Source organism: Rattus norvegicus, chromosome 7 (genome assembly GCF_021556685.1).
Source record: "Rattus norvegicus strain SHRSP/BbbUtx chromosome 7, alternate assembly SHRSP_T2T, whole genome shotgun sequence".
Taxonomy (NCBI): Eukaryota; Metazoa; Chordata; class Mammalia; order Rodentia; family Muridae; genus Rattus; species Rattus norvegicus.
Window position 1 is genome coordinate 41,859,243 of NC_141540.1, and position 19,692 is coordinate 41,878,934.

Here is a 19,692-nt window from a genome sequence, read left to right on the forward strand (position 1 = left end):
ATCCCGACCCAGGAGGAATTTGTAATTGTTGTTGAAAAATTTAATGGTTAAAATATTATATGATTCATACTGAATAAACTTCAAACCCTACTATAAAGATCTAAGTGAAGAACAGGTTTGTCCAAAGAACTTAGAAAAGCCTTCAGAATCTGCAACACTTGAGTGGAGTTTTAAAGGTTAACTTGGAACCTGCCAAGCAGAACAGAGTCACAAAAGCCAAACCCATAATGGTAACAGCAGATCTATGTATAATTAACTCTTGTCATAGACTTTCACATTTGGGGGACAACTTTGCTGTCAAAAATGATATTCACTACATAAATGTACAAAAGCTTGAGAAAAATGTAAATCTCTAAAGCCACACAAACCAACTAAGCCAACCTACCAACCAACCAGCCAACCAACCTACCAACCAACCCAACCAACTAACCAGCCAACAAACCAACCATCCATCCATCCATTCATCCATCTATAACTATCACTACCAACAAAATAACCACTGGAAAGATGTTCACATTGTTTATAACATGGTACAACATACATTCCTTAAGCATTTGGATGTTATGGAGACTGAGAGTACTTTTAAAGAGGATTTTGTTTGTATTGTTGTATGTCTCTCTGTCTGTCTGTCTTTCTATCTCTTTGTGTGTGCATGTGTGTATGTGCATCATGTGTGTGTGTGTGTGTGTGTGTGTGTGTGTATGTGTGTGTATACCAAAAGTGTGTACTTGTGGAGTGAGAAGGGAGCACTGGTGTACAGCTTTAAGAATTTGTGACCTGTTAGAGGGAGATGCTCAGAACTGAATTCTGGAGAAGCAGTGAGATCTTTTAACTCCTGAGCTCCATCTCCAGTTTCACACTAAAACTCTTTAAGGAAACATTAAACCCTTGTATTCTTTCATTGTTGAGAATATAGTTTTGACAGACATGTAATGGAAGGGCATGGAGAGATGGCTTTAAGAGAGCTTCTTGTACAATGATGAGATCAGAGTTCAGAAGCTAGCATCTATTTAGCATGCAGGGCATCCATGGCCTGCCTGTAAGCCTAGTTCTCAAGGCTGAGGATAGAGACAGAAGGATCACTGAGACTAGTCAGTTCTAATCTAGCCAGAAAACACAAACCCCACATTCAGAGAAAGATCTTTAAATGGATAGAGGTGGACAGCTGTTTCCTGTTTGTAACCTTTGCATATACATACAAACATGTTCCTCAACACATTAATGTGCATACAACCACACAAAAATACATCCACATATAATCTTTTCATCTTTAAATGAGACAGATGAGGTCAAATAGAAGAATTAGTTTGTTAAAACAATGGCTAAGTGGTTGAGAATGCTCTGACAGAGGACCCACATTTTGGTTTCCAACACATATCTGGTTGCTCACAACCACCTCTAACCCCAGTTCCAGGGGAATCCTATGCCTTTGGTCTCTGTAAGCACCATACTCACATGCACATACACACATGCACATACTGATGCAGAATTAAGAATAATAAAAATAACAGATTCCAAATGAATGACCAAGGGTTAAAACTTCATCAGATGGTTACTTTGTTATGTATAAGAGCTGTTCAAGCTCATGCCAGACAAAAATCTCAGAACTGAGGAGGGGAGGTGGGACTAAAGAGGCATTAACATTTGATTGCTTCTGAAAGAGAAATCAGTTGTTTTCTTCAATATAATGACAACTCGTATATGTACCAGGTAGGCCTCATTCTTAGGAATAGTCAGTCAACATAAACTGGTCTCCATGGTTTTTGTTTGTTGTTAGTTTGTTTTGGAAGAGGGGCATGAATATGACTAAAATATCGTGAATGAAATTATTAAAGAATAAATAACAACACTATTTAAGAAATAGTCATTTAAATTAAAAAAAAGCAAGAGGAGAAAGCACAGAAGAAGGTTAGACCAGGAAGTTGTAACAGTTTCTTCCTACCAATGGCTCGATGGAAGGGCAATGTGAGACAAATTTGTTTGCACAACTTAGTCTTAAGATGCAAGTCTACTAGAGTAAACTACTTTGGTCATATATAGAGAGAATCATACAGAGAAGTTTTCAGGATTTTGGGGGGCCATTTTGGCTGTCAGTGACTAGAATATAAAATTAGAACACTCTGTTCAGAGAGATAGAGAAATGAGTGATCCTAGAGTCTGTACTCTTTTTCAGTTTCCAGAGGGGAAAAAAAGAACTCAAGGGAAAAGAGGGGTTAGGTTGTCAAGGTGAGTCAGATCCTATGGTGACTGAGCATACTTGGAGGTTCAAGCAGGCTGCTTTCAACTTAGAGGTAGGTCTACTCTTTCAACCAGCGTCTGATGCTTGCCAGGACACACGAGCAATATTAAACATTTATCTTGGGTTAAATCTCCAGTCTTTGTAATTCAATAAAAGGGCTGGCTGTCTCTTAGAAAATCAAGCCAGCAAATCCTACAGTACTATGGAAACTGGAATGCATTAAGAGAAAACTGTGCCTTTGGGTTCTGGCAATACATGAAGAAACGAGATGAAATCTGTATGTAAACTAAGTGGAACAGGGAGCTGTGGTGGACTCATAGATAAACGTGGTGTAAGTGGAGAGGATTTGCCAGAATCCCCTTTGAAACTTGGCCTCCAGAGTTGTCTTAGCACAACGTTAATGCTTGTAGAATGTAAGAACAAGTACCAATAGAAAGGCTGGCATGGCTTGCCCATTTCAAGAGCCCTTAATGAAAGCTGACAAGAAGCAACTGGTGCTGGGAGGTAGTCATAGGGAATGAGATTACACAGGAGGTGGGTGAAAAGAAATAAAAGGAAATGTGCTTTACAATTGATGATCCATGAAGGAAATAATTTTCTTCTTTAGACGTCCTTACATTTATAAAGTCATGCAACAACGGAAATCATAAAAGCAGGGAGAAAATAAAAGTGAAAAATGTTTTTCCACTTGTCCCAGCCTTTGCCAGTCACGTACATCTTTCAGAGAGTAACAGATTAACGATGTTTTCATGCAAACCAGATAACAGGGTTGTGTGGCAACATTTGTACAAAACTGAGATAAGGCCATGCTTTCCTGGAGCTTCCCAGGCTCATTCCTCTGTGTGTCTGAGGCAGCCCTTCACAGGGCCAGATAAAATATGTTCCCACTGTTCCTGGCACTCAAGAGTTTTCCCAGTTGCTGTCATTGTAAGCAATGGTGCAAGAAAATAGAATAAAAATCTTACATTTCCTGAAATTCCGTTGTTGTGGCGCGAGATTGAGGCCAAGAGTTTAAAGAACTCTGAAAGATATCGCCAGACTATAATCCTCTCACTTATTTTATTTTCTTTCAATTTAATGATTTTTTTCTATATAGACATCACCATCAATTAGTTATATTGACAAGGATTGTGTTAAATATGAGTCCAACCTTGGCGACACAGTGGGTTCAAGGTCAGCTTGAACAAGAAACAGGATTCTGTTTCTTGTTTTATTTTTCCATTTGATTGGTTGTTTTTTTTTCTGGATTTTTTTAAAAGAAAAAACATCATGATTATTTTCGTTTCATTTTTCTAGATACTGTGTCCTTGTTGTTATTTTGATGAGTGTGAACCTTTAGAAATTGATGTGTATATATTAAAATGGCAATTATAACCTATGGAAACCCATTTTGTTTCCTAATTCTCTGAATATTCTTTGAGTTCTTCATGAGCCAAGCAAGAAATCCATATGAGAGCTTGGTTTTTAATTTTTAAGCATTATACTGAAAATAATTTGTTGGAAATAAATATATATGTTAGTAGTCCAGCCCATATGTGCAAAGCTTTAGTAATTATTGCAAAATGAACACACATGGACATAAATTCTCAGTGCAAAACTGCACATGAGCAGCTCATTGAATTCACCATTTAAAAATGACTTCTAACTCGAAGGGAAGATTACTGTAGCATTGAATTATACAAGTAGCAGTATGGGCTGTCCAAGGAACCCAAACCAATTTAAAGCAGATATGACCATATCTCTGCATGTCTAAGTATTTTATATTTGTATAACTGTATGTTTGTATATGCATTTCTGATATATATATCATATATATATATATATATATATATGCCTACATATATGTGATGAGTGCCTCTGTTAAACTGGATATTTGAATATGTGATTCATGTGTTCATTTCTAAAGTCTCTATTTTTTTCCCTTCTGTATGTTTGTCCTGTTTTCAAACTTTTATTTACTGTCCTTTGCTTATTTTATACAAAATTTTCCTTTGTTAGTTTTAATATTGTAAGCTATACCTATTTTTATACTTGGAAAAAATTGAAAAGCCTTGTACCTCATTTAAAGACTTGTTCAACACTGAATTCATTCAATTTTTAAAAGTAATCTTCCTGTTTTCATTGAAAATATATGCTATTCATGGTCTCTACTTCTTTTATCTTATATCTACAGATGATTTTTCCTTTGTTATATATCAGCCACTGGCACCTTCAGACATTTGTTCTCTTGAGTCTTCCCTTAAGAGGGACATAGTGTTTGACTTGTCTTGAACAATTGAAACCAAGACCTAAGAGACATTGTTATACTTGAGCCTAGAATTGTTAAGAGTTAAATGCATTGGAGGTTAAAATACAAGAAACAGTTCTCTGGGTAAGATGGCAAGGAAATGTCATTTACTGTCAAAACAAAACAAAACAAAAAAACCCACAAAAAACAAAAACAAAACAAAAAAACCCACAAAAAACAAAAACAAAACAAAACAAAACAAAAAAACCCACAAAAAACAAAAACAAAACAAAACAAAACAAAAAAACCCACAAAAAACAAAAACAAAACAAAACAAAAAAACCCACAAAAAACAAAAACAAAACAAAACAAAAAACCCACAAAAAACAAAAACAAAACAAAACAAAACAACAACAACAAAAAACCAGAAAACAAAAAAGAGAGAGAGGTCTTAGGGTTGAGCCACAACTGGTTTCAGTATTTAAGAGACCGGCAGATAAGTGTGAGGCAAACTGGCACAAAAGAAAGGAAAAAATGGTCACAGAAGTGGCCAAAGAATCCAGTGCCATGGAATTCAGCAGAATAGAGAGCTGTGGAAAGAGGCAGTTTAATAATGCTGGGCACTCTAATGGAAAATGCCTAGTAATTTCAGCATTCCTGTGACTATTTGAGCCCAGCTTAGAAACTATTTTAGTGGCCCAGAAGAATGAAAACCACATTGAGGACGGTGAATTGAGGAGAGAAGATTTTAAAGGTAGAGTATATTAGCTACACTTCAGGAAATTATATCAGAAAGTACAGAAGTTGTAGCTAGACATGGTAATGGATGTGGATGGTTGTACACCATGACATTGGACCACATGTTTCTGATTAGTTGATCCACTTTTGATCCACTTCTATGTCTACCAATAATAATCTGTTCCTGTCCACTGTTATCGCTTGCTTATTAAGGTTGTCATCTTTCTGTAGAGTACATGGTAGTGGGCACACACATTGAACTACCTATTATAATGAGTCCTTTCTCTCTCTCTCTCTCTCTCTCTCTCTCTCTGTCTCTCTGCATCCATTCATCCCATGGTCTTCCAGCCCCTAAGTTTCAAGAAAGAGTGTCAGTTTGCCTTGCTAAGGAACATTTCCAGAGAGCCTTTTGTAACTTAAAAGACTAGTAAGGGTTTCTTCGATGAACTGATGATGTGTTAATGATGCTTGTCTTTGCACAAAATATAGAGAAAAGGAAGAATAAAGGGACAGAAAGCAGAAAAGTAGGAGAGGAAAGGGACAAACATAAAGATGGAAAGAAAGAATGAAATCAAGACAAGGGGCAAAGATGACCACTTATTGTTCCAGATAACGTCAAAGCTTTGGATTTAACTATAGCGAACAGCCGCCTAACTGGCTTGCCTCTTTTTTTTTTTCTTTTTTCTTTTTTTTTCGGAGCTGGAGACCGAACCCAGGGCCTTGCGCTCGCTAGGCAAGCGCTCTTCCGCTGAGCTAAATCCCCAACCCCTTACTGGCTTGCCTCTTGATCTTACAGTTACTTATAATCATTTATATCCTTTGTGCCACATCTTCTGGACGCTACAGGCAGGACATGAGACCTAGGAGAGTATGGGCATTTACTCCATGTGGAACACTGTGTATTCCTTGTGAGTTTTCTGGCTACTGGAACTTCAAGGTGCTGTTACTTCTTTCTGAAACATTTTGATCAGTCAGAGTTCTCTTTCTTGCATTTGTCTCAGCGTCCATCTGAAAGTGATTTTTATAGCCTCTAGTGGAGAGACTAGAAAGCCTTTAGCTTTATAGCAATACTCAGACAAATAGGAACAATGTACAAATAACTATTGTCCGGTAGACACAATGAGCTCCTTGACTATTATGATATTGGAGGTTATTTTGTTTAGGAAATAGTCAGAGATGGAAAAAATTTTTTCTTTCCCCAAATTTATTACTGATGTTAAGTTTTAACGACAAGCTTTAATAATTATTGCAAAGTGAATGCACATGAACATAAATTCTCAAGGAGAAACTATACATGAGCAGCTCATTGAATTCACCATTTTAAAATGACTTCTAACTCTGAAGGGAAGATTTCTGTAGCATTGAATTATATAAGCAGCAATATGGACTGTCCAAGGAACCTAAACCAATTTACAACAACAGATATTACCATATCTCTGCATGTCTAGGTACTTTATATATGTACAACTATACGTGATGAATGCCTCCCTCAATGGAGAATTTCCACCTTCAGATTTAATATATGTAAAAACAACATTTTGGGTGGTCTAGTGTACCAACATCATTTCCAAACAAACATGGTTTTGAACGAAGCCAATTAAAATGAGTCTGCACCTTTCCTGCAGTTGCTCTAGAAACTGCCAACAATAATAAGGTAAGAACTACGTTCTCCAGGGCCAGGGAAACTTCACATAAACATCTCTTCAGTATATGCCTCATTTGAAAACATGTTCCAAAAGAAGTTAGTTGCTTTGGCCAGATAGGAGTCTCTACATTACCTGTCAACCTTTGAAAAATTGGAGTTTGTCTGTTCCAGGCTGAGAATGGCATTAGTTTTTGGGCATAAACATAAATATTTAGAGGACAGTTTGACAACATGTTCATTTAGAGTAGCAACAGTAGTGTGTTCCTCCTTGGGGCCCATGGCTTTCCCAGCCAAAGGCTTTTGGCCAGGTTTATAGCACCAGATGTGTTTCCCTTCCTGGGACTAGGCCTCAAATCCCATCTGAAGGCAGTTGTTGTTTCCAAAATAGTTGTACCATTGGGCTTATCTTGCTGTGAAGCTTGGAATTGTAGCAGGCATGGTCTACAGTTCAGTGAGACCAGAGTTATATTTTCTCAGCAGCCTGCATAAACCTTCTTGGCTATATGGAATGTAGCCAGTAGGCCTGGGACTACGAGCTCAGCTCCAGCTTGATGTCTGTGTCCTGCAACTGATCAAGGGCTAAGCATTTAGATTTAAGTGGGAGCTCATTACACTCTGTTCCCTAGGGCATAAAGAATGCAAAAGCTAGAGGGGGAGGGAGAGTGTCTTGAGATGGGGCTACCCAGGCATAGCATTGTTCTTGCAAGCATGAGCACAGCCACTGTAAACATCTGCACAGGATGAGGCCTCTAACTTTCTACCATGGATAGAGAAGGGAGCCATGAGGCCTCACCTCTTTGTTAAGAGTATGGATGTGAGGTGTCCTTTGCTGTAGTGGTGTAGCTGGTGGGGGTTATGGAAGAAGAAAAGAAGGATTCAGAGGGAAAGGAAGCAAATATATGCATATATACATATATACATATACATACATATACATACATATACACATATACACATATACACATGCACATGCACATACACATACACATACACATATACATATACATATACATATACATATACATATACATATACATATACATATACATATACATATACATATACACATACACATACACATATACACATATACATATACATATACATACATATACACATATACATATACATACATACATATACATATACATATATATATGTGTGTGTGTGTGTGTGTGTGTGTGTGTGTGTGTGTGTGTAGGAATCCAAGAGAAGAATAAAGACAAATCATTTTTAACAGTCACTACTCAAATCTCTCACCCTTCTCCCTTGAAGGTAACCCACTTTTGGTTGACCTTTGATGTGTTGATCTATCTTTTTTCCACTGGCATTATTTTGTCTTAGAAGCTGCGACCTCCATTTACTTCCAAATGTTCAGAAATTTCTGGGCAAGACCTGATCTATAACTGAAATTGGAGGACCTGAGATTGACTACTCACATTGCAGTGTCTTACTTCTGGATCAAATATACAATACTGGGGCTAAGCAAAAGTCAGAGAGCAAAATGAATGTGAAAGGCTCCCAAAATTACTTTTTAAAAAGAAACTCAGTAGAATAAGTTTCCATTGTGCTTCAAAGACTGGAAAACTTTGGTGCATCTCCATTCTAGGTAAAGTATGAGTAGAAATGAGTAGACTTAGAGTAGGCATGCATCATTCTGTTTACCTCAGAATTAGGAAAGAGACCAGCTGGCTGGCCCCAAAGGAACTACTACTTACTGCTGTGTGGACAGGTGTTGCCAGATTAAATGTGTTTGAAATAAAAAGAAGAGAGTTCACACTGGGTTTTTTTTCCTTTTCCTGTAGAAAATGAGTTTGATATATGAATATGTTCTAGAAGTCACACAAATTCTGCATGGGTTCTTTCCTTTCTTCATACAGATTGTATGAAACAATGGTACCACCTGTCATAGTAGATTTGGTTTAATGCTTGCATTATGGGGTTCCCAGATTACATGGGAATTCGCATGTCTGCATGTAAGATGCTCTGGGTCCCTGCTCCCAGATGGCTCTAATTGATAAATAAAGTTGCTGGCAGCTAATGGCCAGATAGAGACATAGGCAGGACTTGAGGTTCCTGGGCAAGGGAAGCAGGAGAGGGAGAGGGAGAATGGCATGCCAGAGAAGCAGAAAGATGAGGCCTGAGAAGTGCAGGACAGACTGCTAACATGTGAGAGACTAGAGTGAGGGATTATGGCTAAGGAGGGCTGCAGCCTGGGTCCGGGACAGGCAAGATGGAATATGGGCGTTAGTAAGCAGTAACTCAGGAATATCGGAGGAGAGAGTATGTTAGTTGTAGGGAGGTTCAGAAATGCCCAGTCATTGCTCTGTTTAAGGCATATCAAATATAAGACAGTGCGAGTCTTTTATTTGAGAATTCAGAGCATTAGAGCAGGTAGTGAAGAAGTCACGCCGCTGCCGGGGATATTAGAGTAGAATAATGTATTACCTTCTGCTACAAACACAAGAATCCCCCTTAAGCCTCCCTCCCCTCCCTGTTCCTCTGATTTTTTACTTCAGGAATCCAAGGGATGTTCACAGAGCATCATGCCCAAGGTTGAGTTTATTACAGCATAGAAAAAGGGGCCAATGGTATGCCTGTCTGTTCTTGTTCTTTAACAGAAGTCCCGTGGGATACTGCACTCTCACAAGCTTTAGGACTGCTGGATTAGTGAGAGATAAGTCATCACTTAATGGTTTTCTGGACTTTATGTCCCCTTTCAAGTCCCAACAATCTGTCTTAGATCCCACCCCTCTGATCAATAATCCTCCAGATAATTTGAATCCTCCAGATGCAATCCTGAGTTTCACAAAATGATGATTCTGAACAGGCTCAATCATGACGTTCTTTAAGCTTCTCAACATCTACAGGGCAGTCTGTCAGTGGCAGAGGACCTATCAGAGCAGCTCATACTTGCTGCCAAGATCTACAAGTTGGATTTTGTTCTATAAACATCAGGGTAATTAAAGAAATCAGCTTATGGTATATATAGTAAAATAAAATTTTGTGTAAACTGAGTATTATTATTATTATTATTATTATTATTATTATTATTATTATTATGAAAATATATAAAATTTCCTCTTCTAGGACTTAACTTTTAAGCTTTTGTACAAATGTACAGTGTGTTAATCATATTCCCTCAACCCTTGCTTTCCTTGTCTAATGACTACCATTTCTTTAGTCCCCTAGAAAGTTTCACACAAGTATGTGTGTGTGTGTGAATAATATGATTTTTGTATTTATATAAAACTGGCTTAATTAGCTTAATATGATTATGTCTAATTACATCCATTTTTCTGTAAACAATAACCTTACTCTTTCTAGCTAAAAATGAAAATAAAGGGCATTCCATATGCATAACACACTTTTTAAAAAAACTTCAAGTATTTTTCTGTTGTTGCACACTTGAGTTAATCTTGGAACTCAGCAGTAAACTGTGTATAATACTAAACATGCAAGCATCCTTGTTACTTGAACTTAAAATTCTTGGGATAAATTCCAGGAGCTGGGTCACATGGAAGATCAATTCTCAAGGGGCTTTTGTTTGTTTTGTTTTTGGTTGTTGTTGATTTGTTTTTGTTTTGTTTGTGTTTGTGTCTGTTTGCTTTTGGACACTTTCATATTGCTGTTCACAGTGGCTGGCCTCATTAGCATTCGTCCCCTCTGTCAGCCTCCTCAGCATTTGTTGTTTCTTTTTTTTTTTTTTTTTTTTTTGGTTCTTTTTTCGGAGCTGGGGACCGAACCCAGGGCCTTGCGCTTCCTAGGCAAGCGCTCTACCACTGAGCTAAATCCCCAACCCCATTTGTTGTTTCTTAATGAGTAGCACTGCACCACAGAGAAGATGCAGTTTCAATGTAGTTGTGTATTACATTTCTCTGACAGCTATTAGGGATGAATAGTTTACATGTGTTCATCGGTCACGTGTATTTCTTGTTTTAAGAACCTTCTGATGATTCCACTCAATGATTAAATTATTTTATTTCTTGTATAATTTGTTGAGTTCTTTTTGTATTCTAGCTAGCAAAATTCTCCTGATTTTCACATTGCCTCTTCAATCAATCAACTGTTTCCTTTGTATTATAGATTTTCTTCTTCTTCTTCTTTTTCTTCTTCTTCTTCTTCTTCTTCTTCTTCTTCTTCTTCTTCTTCTTCTTCTTCTTCTTCTTCTTTTTCTTCTTCTTCTTCTTCTTCTTCTTCTTCTTCTTCTTCTTTCTCCTCCTCCTCCTCCTCCTCCTCCTCCTCCTTCTTCTTCTTTTTTTTTCTTTTTTTAATTGATGAGTTCCCACTTTTCTATTGCTGGCATTATTTCTTCAGTGACCAGAGTCCTCTTCAGAAAAAGCCGTCCCTATTCTTATGTATTAAAGTGTTTACAATTTCCTCTCTCTGTTTCAGGGATTCAGATCCTAAATTGAAGTCTTGGGTCAATTTGGAGTTGATACTTGTGAACAGTGAGAAAGAGAATGATCCAGTTTCAGTCTTTGCATTTGGACACCCAGTTTGATCATAGTAAGTTTTTGAAGAGATTGCCTTTTCTCCAATATACATTTTTAGGTGTTTGCCAAATATTATATAGCTGCAGCTATAAGACTTTCTACCTAACTTTTGTATGTTATTGATCTCCATTTCTGCTTTTGTGCCAGTAACATGTTTCTGTTACTACGCATATTTGTGGACAGGGGGTTGGTTTTCTTTTCTTTTTTCTCTTTTTTTCTTCTCCTTCTCCTCCCCTTCAGGCCCCCCTCCACCTTCCCCTCTTCCTGTTGTCCAGGATTTCTTTGTCTATTTGAGATCTTTTGGGCTTTCATTGTGAAGTTTGAGGGTTATATATTTCTCTGAACAATGGAATTGCAATTTTGATGAAGATGGACCTGAAATTTATCATATTAATCCTTCCAATTCATAAGCATGGGTGGTTTTCTATCTTTTAGTGTCCTCTTACAGTTTCTTAACATGAAATACCTGACTCTTAAAATAAATCAGTGAGATCAGTGTAACTGCTGACCTTTGAGGTAGTCTGGTGTAGGAATAGTGTGATTACCTATGGCTACTCATTTTGAAGTAAATTCTTTCTAAATCTTGCAGGTAGGGCAAGAATCATGACCTCCTCTCATGTAGGTAAATAGGTGGCAGGTAGTTCTTGGTAGAGGGAGAAAGACCAAGACTGACTTACATGAAAGATGAACAAGATCAGCTTAAACCAGTATTAGATATTGGGGTTCAGACAATATACATTTTTAGGTCTTTGCCAAATATTATATAGTCCAAGACAAGCAGCTGAGGTGCATATTTAATAAACCAATATGGACCTGGCCTTCAGGTTCTCCTAACATCCCTCAGTCCCTACATGTTATAGGGCATATCCCATGCTCTATCCTGAACTTTCCAGCCTAGCGACTGGGCTTCCCTCCCCCAGAAACTCTTCCCTATAACCGACATTTTGTTCTTTGTCTCTCTGTCCCTCTGTCTCTGTTCCCCCCTCTCTCTTTCTACCTCTCTCCACCTCTACCTGCGAGCTTTCTCTCTTTGTCTTTTCCTTCCTCTCTGTCTATTTCCTCATGGTTACTTACCTGGCCTCATTCCTTGGGACCAGCGACCTTGCCTGAGTGATGTTTCCTAATAAATCTGCCTTTATATATATATATATATATATATATATATATATATATATATATATATATATATATATGTATTCTAGTCTGGATTGAATTGGCATGTTTCACCAGAGGAGGAATGCCTAACTTATCATTAGGCATGAGCACAGTGAAGGTAAATCTCTCCTTAAGTAGACCTAGTCTATGGAAAACTCTAGTCACTTTCTCATGTGTATTCCTTACATATGCTTAAAATGATGAGATGTCTGGTCTGAGCACGTGCAGATTTTCTAACAGTGTATCTGTCAGTCAGAATAAGGATCCCCTTTATTTCTGCTTCTGTAAAGCAGCTTCCCTCTCCTCCAAAACTCATAAAAAGAATTGCCACGACAATAATGGGCTAAACATCTGGAACCATAGCTAGCCACCATTAAATGTTTTTCTTATTAAGAGTTGCCATGGTTATGGTGTTCCTTTACAGCCATAGAAACCCTACCTAAGACATCAGGCATGATAAGCTAGATGTGCATCCTTGGAGCACAGATGCAGCGGCGAGTATCTGTGAGCCTATAAGTGGGATTGAAGTTCTCTGACCCCAGAAGATCCAGGAAATCTATAGCAGTGTAAATGAGAGAGGGAAGTAGGAAGAGGGGGTACAATCCCTTATTCTTCTGGATTCTCATAGCAACTATCCATGAGTACACCTTATAAATTTGGTTTTAAGTTTTTTATATCTCTTCTTGTTACGTCTACAAGAACTTTTTGGGGGGTGGTAGTAGAGAAGTGATAGGATTTAGTTGGCTTATGCATTACCTCCGTTGAGGGAAGATAAGAACTCAATCAGGGCAGGGACCTGGAAGCAGGGTCTGCTTCAGAGGCCATGGAAGGATGCTGCTTACTGACTTGCTCCCCATAGATTGCTCACCCTGCTTTCTTATAGAATTCAGGACCACAAGCTCAAGGGCAGTATCACTCACAATGGACTGGGCACTCCTATCAATCATTAAGGAAACGGTCTATTGTCTTACTCACAGATTGATAATATGGAGCCATTTTCTCAATTGTGGCTCTGTGCTCTCTGGTCACTGTAGATTATGTCAAGCGTCATAAAACCATCCAGCACAGAGATGGAGGACAATCAAGTGGAGTCTTTAACTTTGGAACAGTAAAGCCCATAAAACTTGAACATGAAGGGCCTGTGTAGAAGGAGGTAGATAATTTGCAGAGTAACCTATGTGTCAATCTTGGTTTCTTCACATCTGTGGTTATTAGATCTGAAACCTCTGAGGTCTGGGCTGAAACATTGTTCAAAGAATGTTCTTAGCACCTTGAAAGACAAATACTGTTCTGGGAGCTTTCCTCTTCTGCATGACCTAACCTCCTTGTTTCCTCTTTTCTCTTAAATTGGGAAGAATTTTGAATAGCATGCTTTCCCTTTCATTTTCTCATTCTCCATCCTTGCTCCCCATTCTTTTATTTTTCTCCATGATGCTAATGACTTTTTTTTTTCATTTTTTTTTTATTAACATGAGTATTTCTTATATACATTTCGAGTGTTATTCCCTTTCCCGGTTTCCGGGCAAACATCCCCCTCCCCCCTCCCCTTCCTTATGGGTGTTCCCCTCCCAACCCTCCCACCATTGCCGCCCTCCCCCCATAGACTAGTTCACTGGGGGTTCAGTCTTAGCAGGACCCAGGGCTTCCCCTTCCACTGGTGCTCTTACTAGGATATTCATTGCTACCTATGGGGTCAGAGTCCAGGGTCAGTCCATGTATAGTCTTTAGGTAGTGGCTTAGTCCCTGGAAGCTCTGGTTGCTTGGCATTGTTGTACTTTTGGGGTCTCAAGCCCCTTCAAGCTCTTCCAGTTCTTTCTCTGATTCCTTCAACGGGGGTCCTACTCTCAGTTCAGTGGTTTGCTGCTGGCATTTGCCTCTGTATTTGCTGTATTCTGGCTGTGTCTCTCAGGAGCGATCTACATCCGGCTCCTGTCGGTCTGCACTTCTTTGCTTCACCCATCTAGTCCAATTGGGTGGCTGTATATGTATGGGCCAAATGTGGGACAGGCTCTGAATGGGTGTTCCTTCAGTCTCTGTTTTAATCTTTGCCTCTCCCTTCCCTGCCAAGGGTATTCTTTTTCCTCATTTAAAGAAGGAGTGAAGCATTCACATTTTGATCATCCGTCTTGAGTTTCGTTTGTTCTAGGGATCTAGGGTAATTCAAGCATTTGGGCTAATAGCCACTTATCAATGAGTGCATACCATGTATGTCTTTCTGTGATTGGGTTAGTTCACTCAGGATGATATTTTCCAGTTCCAACCATTTGCCTACGAATTTCATAAACTCGTTGTTTTTGATAGCTGAGTAGTATTCCATTGTGTAGATGTACCACATTTTCTGTATCCATTCCTCTGTTGAAGGGCATCTGGGTTCTTTCCATTTTCTGGCTATTATAAATAAGGCTGCGATGAACATAGTGGAGCACGTGTCTCTTTTATATGTTGAGGCATCTTTTGGGTATATGCCCAAGAGAGGTATAGCTGGATCCTCAGGCAGTTCAATGTCCAATTTTCTGAGGAACCTCCAGACTGATTTCCAGAATGGTTTTACCAGTCTGCAATCCCACCAACAATGGAGGAGTGTTCCTCTTTCTCCACAACCTCGCCAGCATCTGCTGTCACCTGAGTTTTTGATCTTAGCCAATCGCACTGGTGTGAGGTGAAATCTCAGGGTTGTTTTGATTTGCATTTCCCTTATGACTAAAGATGTTGAACATTTCTTTAGGTGTTTCTCAGCCATTCGGCATTCCTCAGCTGTGAATTCTTTGTTTAGCTCTGAACCCCATTTTTTAATAGGGTTATTTGTTTCCCTGCGGTCTAACTTCTTGAGTTCTTTGTATATTTTGGATATAAGGCCTCTATCTGTTGTAGGGTTGGTAAAGATCTTTTCCCAATCTGTTGGTTGCCGTTTTGTCCTAACCACAGTGTCCTTTGCCTTACAGAAGCTTTGCAGTTTTATGAGATCCCATTTGTCAATTCTTGATCTTAGAGCATAAGCCATTGGTGTTTTGTTCAGGAAATTTTTTCCAGTGCCCATGTGTTCCAGATGCTTCCCTAGTTTTTCTTCTATTAGTTTGAGTGTGTCTGGTTTGATGTGGAGGTCCTTGATCCACTTCGACTTAAGCTTTGTACAGGGTGATAAGCATGGATCGATCTGCATTCTTCTACATGTTGCCCTCCAGTTGAACCAGCACCATTTGCTGAAAATGCTATCTTTTTTCCATTGGATGGTTTTGGCTCCTTTGTCAAAAATCAAGTGACCATAGGTGTGTGGGTTCATTTCTGGGTCTTCAATTCTATTCCATTGGTCTATCTGTCTGTCTCTGTACCAATACCATGCAGTTTTTATCACTATTGCTCTGTAATACTGCTTGAGTTCAGGGATAGTGATTCCCCCTGAAGTCCTTTTATTGTTGAGGATAGCTTTAGCTATCCTGGGTTTTTTGTTATTCCAGATGAATTTGCAAATTGTTCTGTCTAACTCTTTGAAGAATTGGATTGGTATTTTGATGGGGATTGCATTGAATCTGTAGATTGCTTTTGGTAAAATGGCCATTTTTACTATATTAATCCTGCCAATCCATGAGCATGGGAGATCTTTCCATCTTCGGAGGTCTTCTTCAATTTCTTTCTTCAGTGTCTTGAAGTTCTTATTGTACAGATCTTTTACTTGCTTGGTTAAAGTCACACCGAGGTACTTTATATTATTTGGGTCTATTATGAAGGGTGTCGTTTCCCTAATTTCTTTCTCGGCTTGTTTCTCTTTTGTATAGAGGAAGGCAACTGATTTATTTGAGTTAATTTTATACCCAGCCACTTTGCTGAAGTTGTTTATCAGCTTTAGTAGTTCTCTGGTGGAACTTTTGGGATCACTTAAATATACTATCATATCATCTGCAAATAGTGATATTTTGACCTCTTCTTTTCTGATCTGTATCCCTTTGATCTCCTTTTGTTGTCTGATTGCTCTGGCTAGAACTTCAAGAACTATATTGAATAAGTAGGGAGAGAGTGGGCAGCCTTGTCTAGTCCCTGATTTTAGTGGGATTGCTTCAAGTTTCTCTCCATTTAGTTTAATGTTAGCAACTGGTTTGCTGATTTATTTGAGTTAATTTTATACCCAGCCACTTTGCTGAAGTTGTTTATCAGCTTTAGTAGTTCTCTGGTGGAACTTTTGGGATCACTTAAATATACTATCATGTCATCTGCAAATAGTGATATTTTGACCTCTTCTTTTCCGATCTGTATCCCCTTGATCTCCTTTTGTTGTCTGACTGCTCTGGCTAGAACTTCAAGAACTATATTGAATAAGTAGGGAGAGAGTGGGCAGCCTTGTCTAGTCCCGGATTTTAGTGGGATTGCTTCAAGTTTCTCTCCATTTAGTTTAATGTTAGCAACTGGTTTGCTGTATATGGCTTTTACTATGTTTAGGTATGGGCCTTGAATTCCTATTCTTTCCAGGACTTTTATCATGAAGGGGTGTTGAATTTTGTCAAATGCTTTCTCAGCATCTAATGAAATGATCATGTGGTTCTGTTCTTTCAGTTTGTTTATATAATGGATCACGTTGATGGTTTTCCGTATATTAAACCATCCCTGCATGCCTGGGATGAAGCCTACTTGATCATGGTGGATGATTGTTTTGATGTGCTCTTGAATTCGGTTTGCCAGAATTTTATTGAGAATTTTTGCGTCGATATTCATAAGGGAAATTGGTCTGAAGTTCTCTTTCTTTGTTGTGTCTTTGTGTGGTTTAGGTATAAGAGTAATTGTAGATTCGTAGAAGGAATTCGGTAGGGCTCCATCTGTTTCAATGTTGTGGAATAGTTTGGATAATATTGGTATGAGGTCTTCTATGAAGGTTTGATAGAATTCTGCACTAAACCCATCTGGACCTGGGCTCTTTTTGCTTGGGAGACCTTTAATGACTGCTTCTATTTCCTTAGGAGTTATGGGGTTGTTTAACTGGTTTATCTGTTCCTGATTTAACTTTGATACCTGGTATCTGTCTAGGAAATAGTCCATTTCCTGAAGATTTTCAAATTTTGTTGAATATAGGTTTTTATAGTAAGATCTGATGATTTTTTGAATTTCCTCTGAATCTGTAGTTATGTCTCCCTTTTCATTTCTGATTTTGTTAATTTGGACGCACTCTCTGTGTCCTCTCGTTAGTCTGGCTAAGGGTTTATCTATCTTGTTGATTTTCTCAAAGAACCAACTTTTGGTCCTGTTGATTCTTTCTATGGTCCTTTTTGTTTCTACTTGGTTGATTTCAGCTCTGAGTTTGATTATTTCCTGCCTTCTACTCCTCCTGGGTGTATTTGCTTCTTTTTGTTCTAGAGCTTTTAGGTGTGCTGTCAAGCTGCTGACATATGCTCTTTCCTGTTTCTTTCTGCAGGCACTCAGCGCTATGAGTTTTCCTCTTAGCACAGCTTTCATTGTGTCCCATAAGTTTGAGTATGTTGTATCTTCATTTTCATTAAATTCTAAAAAGTTTTTAATTTCTTTCTTTATTTCTTCCTTGACCAGGTTATCATTGAATAGAGCATTGTTCAATTTCCACGTATATGTGGGCATTCTTCCCTTATTGTTATTGAAGACCAGTTTTAGGCCGTGGTGGTCCGATAGCACGCATGGGATTATTTCTATCTTTCTGTACCTGTTGAGGCCCGTTTTTTGACCAATTATATGGTCAATTTTGGAGAAAGTACCATGAGGAGCTGAGAAGAAGGTATATCCTTTTGCTTTAGGATAGAATGTTCTATAAATATCCGTTAAGTCCATTTGGCTCATGACTTCTCTTAGTCTGTCGACATCACTGTTTAATTTCTGTTTCCATGATCTGTCCATTGATGAGAGTGGGGTGTTGAAATCTCCCACTATTATTGTGTGAGGTGCAATGTGTGTTTTGAGCTTTAGTAAGGTTTCTTTTACATATGTAGGTGCCCTTGTATTTGGGGCATAGATATTTAGGATTGAGAGTTCATCTTGGTGGATTTTTCCTTTGATGAATATGAAGTGTCCTTCCTTATCTTTTTTGATGACTTTTAGTTGGAAATTGATTTTATTTGATATTAGAATGGCTACTCCAGCTTGCTTCTTCTGACCATTTGCTTGGAAAGTTGTTTTCCAGCCTTTCACTCTGAGGTAGTGTCTGTCTTTGTCTCTGAGGTGTGTTTCCTGTAGGCAGCAGAATGCAGGGTCCTCGTTGCGTATCCAGTTTGTTAATCTATGTCTTTTTATTGGGGAGTTGAGGCCATTGATATTGAGAGATATTAAGGAATAGTGATTATTGTTTCCCTTTATATTCATATTTGGATGTGAGGTTATGTTTGTGTGCTTTCATTCTCTTTGTTTTGTTGCCAAGACGATTAGTTTCTTGCTTCTTCTAGGGTATAGCTTGCCTCCTTATGTTGGGCTTTACCATTTATTATCCTTTGTAGTGCTGGATTTGTAGAAAGATATTGTGTAAATTTGGTTTTGTCATGGAATATCTTGGTTTCTCCATCAATGTTAATTGAGAGTTTTGCTGGATACAGTAACCTGGGCTGGCATTTGTGTTCTCTTAGGGTCTATATGACATCAGTCCAGGATCTTCTGGCCTTCATAGTTTCTGGCGAGAAGTCTGGTGTGATTCTGATAGGTCTCCCTTTATATGTTACTTGACCTTTTTCCCTTACTGCTTTTAATATTCTTTCTTTATTTTGTGCATTTGGTGTTTTGACAATTATGTGACGGGAGGTGTTTCTTTTCTGGTCTAATCTATTTGGAGTTCTGTAGGCTTCTTGTATGCCTATGGGTATCTCTTTTTTTAGGTTAGGGAAGTTTTCTTCTATGATTTTGTTGAAGATATTTACTGGTCCTTTGAGCTGGGAGTCTTCACTCTCTTCTATACCTATTATCCTTAGGTTTGATCTTCTCATTGAGTCCTGGATTTCCTGTATGTTTTGGACCAGTAGCTTTTTCCGCTTTACATTATCTTTGACAGTTGAGTCAATGATTTCTATGGAATCTTCTGCTCCTGAGATTCTCTCTTCCATCTCTTGTATTCTGTTGGTGAAGCTTGTATCTACAGCTCCTTGTCTCTTCTTTTGGTTTTCTATATCCAGGGTTGTTTCCATGTGTTCTTTCTTGATTGCTTCTATTTCCATTTTTAATTCCTTCATCTGTTTGATTGTGTTTTCCTGGAATT

The 19,692-nt window shown here is 38.4% G+C and overlaps 1 long non-coding RNA gene across 1 annotated transcript in view; it reads left to right on the forward strand.

The window, feature by feature from the left end:
- The first annotated feature begins 5,119 nt into the window (after nucleotides 1-5,119).
- LOC148004642 (LINE-1 retrotransposable element ORF1 protein-like) overlaps nucleotides 5,120-19,692 on the forward strand; it is a 33,444-nt gene continuing 18,871 nt past the window's right edge. The window contains exons 1-2 of the long non-coding RNA XR_015624586.1: nucleotides 5,120-5,220; nucleotides 11,245-11,358. This is a non-coding gene — a long non-coding RNA (LINE-1 retrotransposable element ORF1 protein-like). The remainder of the gene's footprint in view (nucleotides 5,221-11,244; nucleotides 11,359-19,692) is intronic.